Source organism: Triticum aestivum, chromosome 3A, assembly GCF_018294505.1.
Source record: "Triticum aestivum cultivar Chinese Spring chromosome 3A, IWGSC CS RefSeq v2.1, whole genome shotgun sequence".
Lineage (NCBI taxonomy): Eukaryota > Viridiplantae > Streptophyta > Magnoliopsida > Poales > Poaceae > Triticum > Triticum aestivum.
The window spans coordinates 90,307,114-90,317,021 of NC_057800.1; positions in this window are offsets into that span (position 1 = coordinate 90,307,114).

The window sequence follows — 9,908 nt, forward strand, 5'->3', positions numbered from 1 at the left end:
GAGGGGAGTGGGGGGTAGCTGCTAGGGTTTCTGTCGGGTGGGGGATAAGGTGGGAGCGGGGTGGGCTAGCTGGGTGATGGTGCGGGCCGGCCTGGTGGCCTAGTGGATGTGGGCCGAGGCCCAAAGGGGACACGGGGCTTTCTCTCTCTCTCTCTCCCCCTTTTCTTTTCCTTTTTTAAAATAAAAATAGATGGGTAGAAAATAATGGGCATGCTATTTACTTAGGAAAAATATGGGAAGTGCCCTTTTTATTCCCTGGTGATCTTAGACAGTGCCACAAATAATTTGGAGACCAAGAGAATTCATTTGATATTTTTCATAAATAGGATAGCATTTTAAAATGCTGAATTGATGATGTTATAATTGCTAAATCCCATCTTTGGACAAAAGTGATGTTGTATTCCATAACAAATAATTGTTATGGAATTTTTGACAAATGATAAACATTTTTCCAGCAACTTTTGGGCAACTTCAAACTTCGCTTGAATTTGATTTGACTGGAATTTCCAAATGGGTATTGAACATAGGTGATTAAGAACTGTTTGGAAAATGATTAGTTTAATCATAGAGGGTTACTGTAGCATGACACTGGGGGTGTTACAAATCTCCTCCACTACAAGAAATATCGTCCTGAGATTTAAGTGCGAAAGTAAAGAGTAACTTCAAAAGAACTGACCCTTATAGGGTTAATTATCTGGTGAACAATTCAGGGGATGTGGCAGAAGTGTCTCTCGAGTTGAAACTTAAGAAAACATCGAGAGCAAAATATGAAGGTACAATAGGCAGTTTCAAGCGAATGGACAAATGATCGATGCCTGAACAGAGTGTGAGCAGGGGGGTTCAGAGCATCGGGAATAGATCATCTCTCGAACGGTGGCTCGTGACAACACACAAAGCCAAGAGGAATTGATACTTCAGAATATAGGATATACAGGAGAGTCAGGTTCCGATCCTGTGGAACTGTGGGTTATGGGCCCACCATGTGGGTTAAAATAGAAGGAGCGATGACATCTTGCATGGTCATGATAGCAACGCATGTCAGAGGGCAGCCTGTCAGCTATGTCGGCAACAACGTCGGTACCAGGGGCGAGGGACGAAGAGAACCATTATCCTGCTCGTTGAACGAGGCGGGCCATTAGGCAAAGTTCTCATCCATCGGTTGTTACCGGAATGTCAACAACAATAATAACAGGGTCTTTACTGACAGAGTTGTACATTGAGGTGCTTACCTAAGCAAGAAATTATCTCTACTAAGATAAGTTAGTTTACCGAAAAGGTTAAACAAAAGAATGGAAAGGAAAATATGATTAGTATATTAATCAGTACAATGGAAAGGAAAATGTGTTTAAACACAATTATCAGGAGTATATCCTTCCCAAGGACAAGCAGAGGATGATATCCATGACAGGATAGTAAATAGATAACCAAATAGGTAAAGTGTCGGGGATATACCGCTGTATGACTCGGCCGGATGTATGACCCGGCCGGACTTGGCGACTCACTAAGTGACATGCCCGGATCTCTCCACTCACTGATGACCCGATCGAGCCAGGTGTCTCATTGATGACCCGACCAGTGAGTTAGAGGAGCGACAAGACCCGGAGGCCCAGTAGGCGGTTCAAGGAAGCCCGGCTTAAGAGGAAAGCATAAGGAATATTCTCTTATAAAGGAAGCAAGACTAGGACTCCACTTGTAATAGAGTAATCCTAATCCTAATAGGAGTAGTCATGTAAGCCGCCCGTTCAACATATATAAGGAGGGGCAGGGCACCCCAAGGGGGACAGGTTCCACAAGTTGAATAATCATTAAGTCTAGACACAACTAGGAGAGCCAGAGTTACGGCGACTCCCTCATGATGATAATGAGACCTGGCCACAAACAGCATGTAGGGTTGTTACCGGGTGATGTTTCCCGGGGCCCGGAGCTGTCTAAATCTTCGTCTTGCGTGTTGCATCTCTCGATTGATATCAACCCCTTCAAGCTACCGTATAGATGTGTTGGCCTCACGACTAAGTCCTCATACTAGGACATCTGCCGTGACGATTCCACGATAGTTGGCACCCACCGTGGGGCTACGCACGGTGGTGTTGAGTTCTTGGAGGGATCTCTTTTAGGGATCGAGAAGTTCGCAAATTTACGGATTAAAGAAACTGGCTCGAAAAGATCTACATCATCTCCGAGTTTGTCGGTCGAGATCAGCTAATACCTGCCTTAGGTAGAAAAATTGAAGGGATTACAGGCGCTGCCATGGGCGTTCTTCCTGGTCTAATCTACTCAGTTGTTATCTGTTGTTGGCGGGATTATTTTTCTATCAAAATCAATGTTGGTCTCGCTTAAAGATCGAACTTGGAAGAATTTTTGTGGACGGTGTCTCGCACACCACCATGAAGCGGATCCAATCTACATCTACACATGCGTCATCGGACAGTGCATCAAGTCAGGCTAAGCCGACGATGACTCGATCTGCCAAAATCGCCTGGTGCCTGCGGTCAGGACTCCTCCTGAGACCTCTTTCATTACGGCTTCAGACTCGCCTCGTGGAGAGCAAAGGAAAGAGTTGTAGTTCGGGAGCAGTGTACCACTACGAGCAGTACTAATAAACAATTCAACAGAGGGATACTGATACTTGGTGTCATTAGGGATGGCAGTTTTGCCCATGGGTATGGGTACCCACGGGTACCCTACCCGAAAACAATGGGTATGGGCAAGACTTGAAGAGATTTTCTACCCACGGGTAATGGGTACCCATACCCGCAAAATATATGGGTAGGGCATGGGTAAGAAATTGTGCCCATGGGTAACCAATGAATACCCAGAAAAAATTAATAAATGAAAATAACTCCTATAACATGTGGGGTTACACTAGTAGAAAAAGGGCCTGCAGTCCCGGTTCATAAGGGCCTTTGGTCCCGGTTCTTGAACCGGGACTAAAGGGTCGGTACTAATGCCTTGACCCTTTAGTCCCGGTTCAAACCAGAACCGGGACTAAAGGCCCTCCACGTGGTCGCTGCCTGGAGGTCCACCTTTAGTCCCGGTTGGTAACACCAACCGGTACTAAAGGTAATTTTCTGGGTTTTTTTTTTGAAATTTTTTTTTGAATTTTTTGAAACTTTTTATTTTCAAATTTCTGATTTATTTTAACCTCTAATCTCTAATCACCCCTCTCATCACTGCTCAATTTAATCTCTAATCACCCCTCATCATTCCAAATCATCTAACTTTCCGGACGGTCACCCATCCTCCCACTCCCCCAGCCTGAGCACGCTTAACTTCCAGGTTCTATTCTCCCTCATTTCCAAGTCTACACTCGTTGTTTTCCTGACAATAGTAAGATGTTAATCCTATTAACCCTCAGGATTTTAGCTTGAGCATGAAGTCACACATTTCACTATTTGAGTTTGAAACTATTGTTCTAAAAAAACAATAATTATTTAGTAACACTAATATTTCTTGAATAAGTAGTTTGACCATTGTTTGACCACAGTTTGACCATAGTTTGACCAGATTTGACCAAAATTCAAAAAACTGAAATAATTATTTAATAACACTAATATTCTTGAATAATTATTTAGTAACACTAATACTTCTTGAATAAGTAGTTTGACCATAGTTTGACCAGATTTAATGAAAATTTAAAAAAAAACTAAAATTTGAGCATAACTTTTTTTCCTTTTGGAATTTGAGGATTCTACAAATTTGCAAACAGGACATAGGCGGTCTCCATCGGATGTAACTTTTCGAGTAGATGATTTTTCATATAAAAAACTTTTTAATCCGAGTTCGTATGCAAAAGTTATGCCCATTTTACAAATTCCAGAGAGATTTTGTAAATAAAGTCGAAATTCATATTTGTAAATTTTCCCAACAACTAGACCACATATCACATGGGAAACTTATTTTATTTTATTTTTTTTGACATTTCCATCATTTTCTTTTGTTTTTTCTAAAACTGAAAAGGCGGTCCACAGGGGGGAGAGTTTGAAAATTGGACCTTTAGTACCGGTTCGCGCCATGAACCGGTACTAATGCCTCAAAGGCCATTAGTCCCGGTTGGTGCCACCAACCGGGACTAATGGGCATCACACCCTTTAATCCCGGTTCGTGGCATGAACCGAGACTAAAGGGCCAAGGTGAACCAAGACTAATGCCTTAGCCGCACGAACCGGGATAATGCACCCATTGGTCCCGGTTCTGGACTGAACCGGGACTAATGGGGTTACCCGGCCTGGACCAAAGCCCTCCTTTTCTACTAGTGTTAGCATCCAACTCATATGGTCCAACCCTAAATGTCATATTCCTTAAATAAGTCATAGCTCATAGGCTCATAATCACCTGCTCGCCACTCCTCATACATCCTATGTGACTCCCCAAAAAGATAAAATATCGACTCTTTGCTACCAGACTCTTGTTGAACACTCATTCCAGTGATCCCCAATTCCCATCACCACCTTGCACAACGTCGGCCTTCCACCAACCGCTGCTCATACTCCCTTAATGCTTCCAAGAGGCCACCCACTGGAGGAGGCCACATACGTGCTATACTACTCTACTATGGTCACTTGAATTTTAAACTCATTTCTCTACCTCTTAAGAATTTGAATGCTATATATTGTACCCAATGGATACCCATTGGGTATAGGATACCCGATGGGTATGGGCATGGGTGTCAGTTTATACCCATGGATATTGAAGTGGGTGGGTATAAAAAGTTTCTATAGATATGGGTTTGGGTAGAAGGAGGTTGTACCTACCCATACCCTACCCATTGCCATCCCTAGGTGTCATAACCTTACGTGGAGCATCGATTAAAAAAGGAGGGTTATTCATGTACGCACATGTTGGATGGGATTAGTAGTACTTCTTGGTAGCTTTGAGTAGCATGCACTACTACTTGGGTCAGTAAACGGTCAAGGTGGTCGTAACAGTGGAGCTCGCACCTACAGCGGGGCCGTACATCGCAAGGTCCGGTCAGGTTTCATTATCATCGCAGCTCGAACCAGCGATGGAGTTATTATCAAACATCAAAATCTACTTCAGCCTAGCCAGAGGAGTGCAAAGGATTTCGTCCATGAAACCTGAGTTTCGAAGTTGCAAACGTACCAAGACCAAAAAGGAATTGACGATGCAACTCAAGCTTCAGTGGACCAGCGGAAAAAAAGTTACAGCGAGAGGAAGCTTAATTATTTCAGACGCCTGCTACCACTGCCCTGAGCCGCCGCAGCCTTGCCGCAAGCTGGCCCTGATTCTAAGTTGCCAAACGCCCCGCTCTGCCTTTGCTGAGAAGACCCCATCTCCGAGCCACGACCGCCTGGGCCGGCCGCAGCCCAAACCAGCCACGACCTGTGGCTAGTCTGGAGTCTGGACACCGCCTCCCGTCCGAGTCACCGCCGCGCCCCGTCTCCCGTCCGAGTCACCGTCAGCACTCGCCGCGTCTGGGTGCATCTACATCAAGCGAACAAGTTGCAAAGCCTGCAGGGACTGTACTTGATTGACTGGTTGATGATCTTCGTCGAGCACAGGTCGCTGCTGTGAGCAGCCGCTTCATCTCACGGGAGCTGAGGCCCGCCACCTCCGCTATTCTCGAGCCGCTGCGGCCGCCCGGTGGCCTTCGCCGCTACAGGCCTTGCACCCTCACCTCATCTTGAGAGCCACTAGCGCCAAGACCAAGTCAAAGGTCAACAGTGGTGGAGATTGCGACGAATGGGTCTCCGAGCAAGAGAGCATATTTTGGCCATTCAAAAGGCCACTGAATCGCTGCATCCAACATCCCCTAGCACTATGGTGTCAGTAGCACAACGTTTTGCATTGCTATTGACTCAGAAGGGGAGAGCCGTCGGGGTCATGTTGAGCCGCCTCTGCCGCATTGAATTGCTGGTTTGCCTGAGCCGCCATTGTCGCTATTGAAGGGATCATCCGTCATCGGAACAAATCAGGTGATATTCATCTAAAGATTATTTTTCGTAACACATATTGTTTTTATCAAAGAACAATTACTTGGTTTGTGATATTTTTCGTAGGACCATTACAAAAGGTGTTGCAAAGGGGGCCATCATTATTTTTGCGCTAGCACTTGTTGGTGTTTTGCTGCTTGACGGATACGTGCACAAGTCGCCGCTCCTGCTACATCAACACAACACAATTAACTCATCCATCCGCACCGGCTTACAACACCGTGGCTGATTCATTTGTCCGTGTTGCCTCTGATGCTGCGGTTGTTTTACTGCCCGCCCTGCGGTCCGGCCTATTCAACGTGCCGGGTTGACTAACGAACACCGCTGAGGATCATAAATACATCAGGTGATATCTGTCTAGACTATTTTAAATAGCACGTATCAATCTTTTCCTTTTGAGAACAATTACTCCCGGTTATGATATTATTTATGCAGGATATTTGGTCACTTCAAGAGCGGTAACGACTCGCCCGCGTCCATACTACCTCTAATGTTGCGGTTGTTTTTTCTGTCTGCCTCCGCGGTTTGGTGTATGTCAACATAATGCGGCTAACTTGCCCGTTCGCACGGTTCACCGTGTCGCTTCATCGTGGTGGTCAACTGATCATCAAATCTACGGCGGGTAAATTCTGGCTTGATATGTCAGGTGAGATCCATCCAGTATATTTTTTATTGCTTTATTTAAAAGAGAAATTACTCTGGCTTGCAAGTTCTCTAGTGCAGGGCAAGTTATATCACTGAGATGTTGAATGACTCATACCGATTTATATCACGGTCAAATATGGAGAATCTCAAGACAACTCCTCGAGTTGTCTTAAGACTCGGGGGCTACAATGACATGACTTGGTGAAATTGGTCGGTGTCAGTGAATTCAAGAACTCCGGGTCATTGGAGGGAAGATAACCCGGTTCCGGAGGCTACCGCTGTATTGGTAAAAATTTAAAGGCCGTCAGAAAATTTACGGCTCACAATGATGCTTCGGTTTACAATCCGGCTCAAGGTAAACCTGTCTCCCACAAAGATTTGAAGCTCTAAATATCTGGTTTGAAATTCCGGTTTAAAAAGAATTCATCTCTCGCAAGTTCGAGTTTTCAGGAAAAATTATAGAGACTAAAGAGAGTTTATTGCACAGCAAAACTCAAACATAGGCACCCGGCGAGCAGAGCTTAGAAATATATCACATGGGGGCTTCCGACTTATTGAGCTAAGCTATGATTACCCTTTGATCCGGCTCATAGCCACATTTACAGGTCATTTGGGGGCTTCCTGTTCAAACATAGGTCGTATTCAAGCCAAAGAGAACATAGCTATCGGTACCCTCTTGATCGGCGCAGTGCCAAACTCACTAGGGGGCTTCTTGATCGTATTCGAATCATAGCTTAACCCCTTTTGGGTCCAACTTGGATTCTATTTGAATCAGGGTCGTTAAAAACCTCTCAAGGTCATTTGGGGGCTTCCTGTTCAGACATAGGTCGTATTCGAACTAAAGAAAACATAGCTGTTGGTACCCTCTTGATCGGCGCAACACCAAAGCCATTGGGGGCTACATGATCGTATTCGAATCCTAGCTTAACCCCTTTGGTCCGGTTTACTGATCGTATTCGAATCAGAAGCCTCAAATTCTTCTTTCTATTTTGCTTAAGTTTTTTGAAAACAGTCTTTTGGGTTTGTCTTGAGACTTTTTGTTCATATCTGAGGCATATATGTGGTTTCGATTAACCCGGCTTGACTTTGGATGATAAGTCACCATATATGACAATCATAAACATTTGGAAGTTTTTTGCTTCTAAAGATTGGGTTATCATCCTTACTGCACATGTATCCTAAACCGGCAGTACGATTCAATATCACAGGAACCGGTTTTTCAAAACAGGTTATATTATTCAAATCTTTAATAGCCAACATGGCTGGATTTTTATTATGGTTATCAATAACTAATATTACAATTGAGGTTTTCAAAGTCGCTTCAGCGCAATGGATATTATTTTATCAATGGATATAATTTATTCTATAATGGAAGGAATAGTCCCGAGTCGCTGCAGGCTTACGACCCGGCACTTGGGGGCTACATTATTCAAGTTGAGATCACATCAAATATGCATGTCCCATGTCACTGCCAGCATGCACCATGGCACTTGGGGGCTAATGCAAAGACATTTTTAATGGCTTTATTGAAGACCCGACTCATCACATCATAATGAGCCGGCCCTTGGGGGCTACCAATTGCTCCTGTCAACAATTCAAGGTACATAAGTTTTATTTCATTATATTGAAAGGTCCACCACTCAGTTGGTAAAGCACAAAGCTCTTAACCTTGTGGACATGGGTTCAAGCCCCATGATGGGGGTTACATCATATGATGTTCTTTTCAAATAAGTATATATAAAGTCCCAGCTCAATATTATCTTACTGAGCCAGCCCTTGGGGGCTACACGTTGTTGTTCAAGTCTATATGATCATATTTATAAAGTCCCTGCTCATTATTGCATAATGACCCGGACCTTGGGGGCTACACTGGTTGAAGTTTTTATGAGTATAAGGCAAATACAAGTCCCAGGTTGCTGCAAGCTTGACAACCCGGCACTTGGGGGCTACATATATGGAGTATTCAGTCTTTAGTAGTGATTCAGATGAACAACATGGATTTCTTCAAAGTGGCAGTATTTATATTGAAGCAAGTCTTAAGTCAACACTTTGTTTCTGCTCAAGACTTGGGGGCTACAAGTAATATGGATATAAGGGAGAAAAATCTTCAAATTCTCAGTTTTGAGTAAACCAGATTGACCTGGCGTCACCAATAACTATGACCCGACGTCGGCAACAATTATGACCTGGTGCTATCAATATTTACAAACCCGATATTTTGGCAATGGTAAATCGGTAAGTTCCACAAGCCGGTTGAAAGTCAGATGAGTATTTCAAGACCAATATTTTTTTAAGTCGGTGCTTTGGAAGCCGATTCAAGTGGATGATTTCTTACAATACTTCTCTACAAGAAACCAATGTCAGCAAATTGACTCTGAAGCTGGCCTATTGGCCCGGATTTCTCAAAAGAAGTATCTGGATTTTTTACATTGATGAAGTCGAAACATATCTGCTAAGGGAGATTTTCTGTGAGATCATGGACATGTAGATATCAACAAGGATATAACAAGGACTTAACGATGATCAGGTGCCGGCTTACGAGAATTTTTTAACCCGGAGCACAACCTGTCAAATTTGTTCTTGTCTTTATTTTGCAGGATCAGTTTAACATGGATAAATCCAAATTAAACTAGGGGCTAATGTCGGGGATATACCCCGCGGTATGACCCGGCCGGATGTATGACCCGGCCAGACTTGGCGACTCACAAGTGACCCGCAATGACTTGGCGACTCACTAAGTGACACACCCGAATCTCTCCACTCACTGATGACCCGGCGGAGCCAGGTGTCTCATTGATGACCCGACCAGTGGGTTAGAGGAGCGACAAGACCCGGAGGCCCAATAGGCGGTTCAAGGAAGGCCGGCTTAAGAGGAAATCATAAGGAATATTCTCTTATAAAGGAAGCAACACTAGGACTCCACTTGTAATAGAGTAATCCTAATCCTAATAGGACTAGTCATGTAAGCCGCCCCTTCAACATATATAAGGAGGGGCAGGGCACCCCAAGGGGGACAGGTTCCACAAATTGAATAATCATTAAGTCTAGACACAACTAGGAGAGCCGGAGTTACGGCGACTCCCTCATGATGATAATGAGACCTAGCCACAAACAACATGTAGGGTTGTTACCGGGTGATGTTTCCCAGGGCCCGAAGCTGTCTAAATCTTTGTCTTGTGTGTTGCGTCTCTCGATTCGAATCAACCCCTTCAAGCTACCGCATAGATGCGTTTGCCTCACGACTAAGTCCTCATACTTGGACATCTGCCGTGACGATTCCACGACATAAAGGGAAAGAAATTTCATGACATT